Source organism: Equus przewalskii, unplaced genomic scaffold (genome assembly GCF_037783145.1).
Source record: "Equus przewalskii isolate Varuska unplaced genomic scaffold, EquPr2 ChrUn-6, whole genome shotgun sequence".
Taxonomy (NCBI): Eukaryota; Metazoa; Chordata; class Mammalia; order Perissodactyla; family Equidae; genus Equus; species Equus przewalskii.
In genome coordinates, this window is record NW_027228754.1 from 462,713 (window position 1) to 463,155 (window position 443).

The following is a 443-nucleotide window of genomic DNA, read 5'->3' on the forward strand; positions in this document are numbered from 1 at the left end:
TTCCCTGACCGGGAATCGAACCCGGGCCGCGGCGGTGAGAGCGCCGAATCCTAACCACTAGACCACCAGGGAGCGTCGGGCTTCGCGCCTCGCCTGCGCCTCCTGGACCCGGGGCCCGCAGCCCGCCCGCTCGCCGCTCCCTCGCCGCCGGGGCCCCCTGCCTTGCGCAGGCCAGCCGCCCGCCGCCCCGGCCCAGGCACGCGCCCTCGCCGGCTTCCTGCTCGCCGCGCCCTCAAAACGCTGCGCGCGCCTCCTGCCCGCACGCACGCGCGCGCACACACACACACTCACAGCCGCACGCCCGCCGCCCGCCGCCCGCCGCCCGCCTGCGGGGCGGGAGGGCCCTGCAGCTCGGCAAAAGGTCGGTCCGCTGCGTTGGCCGGGAATCGAACCCGGGTCAACTGCTTGGAAGGCAGCTATGCTCACCACTATACCACCAACGC

General features: G+C 75.2%; 2 non-coding genes across 2 annotated transcripts; both read right to left on the bottom strand.

Moving 5' to 3' along the window:
• TRNAE-CUC (transfer RNA glutamic acid (anticodon CUC)) lies at positions 1–72 on the bottom strand. The gene has a single exon. It is a non-coding gene; the product is annotated as a tRNA-Glu (tRNA).
• A 299-nt stretch (positions 73–371) lies between these two features.
• TRNAG-UCC (transfer RNA glycine (anticodon UCC)) lies at positions 372–443 on the bottom strand. Its single transcript has one exon. It is a non-coding gene; the product is annotated as a tRNA-Gly (tRNA).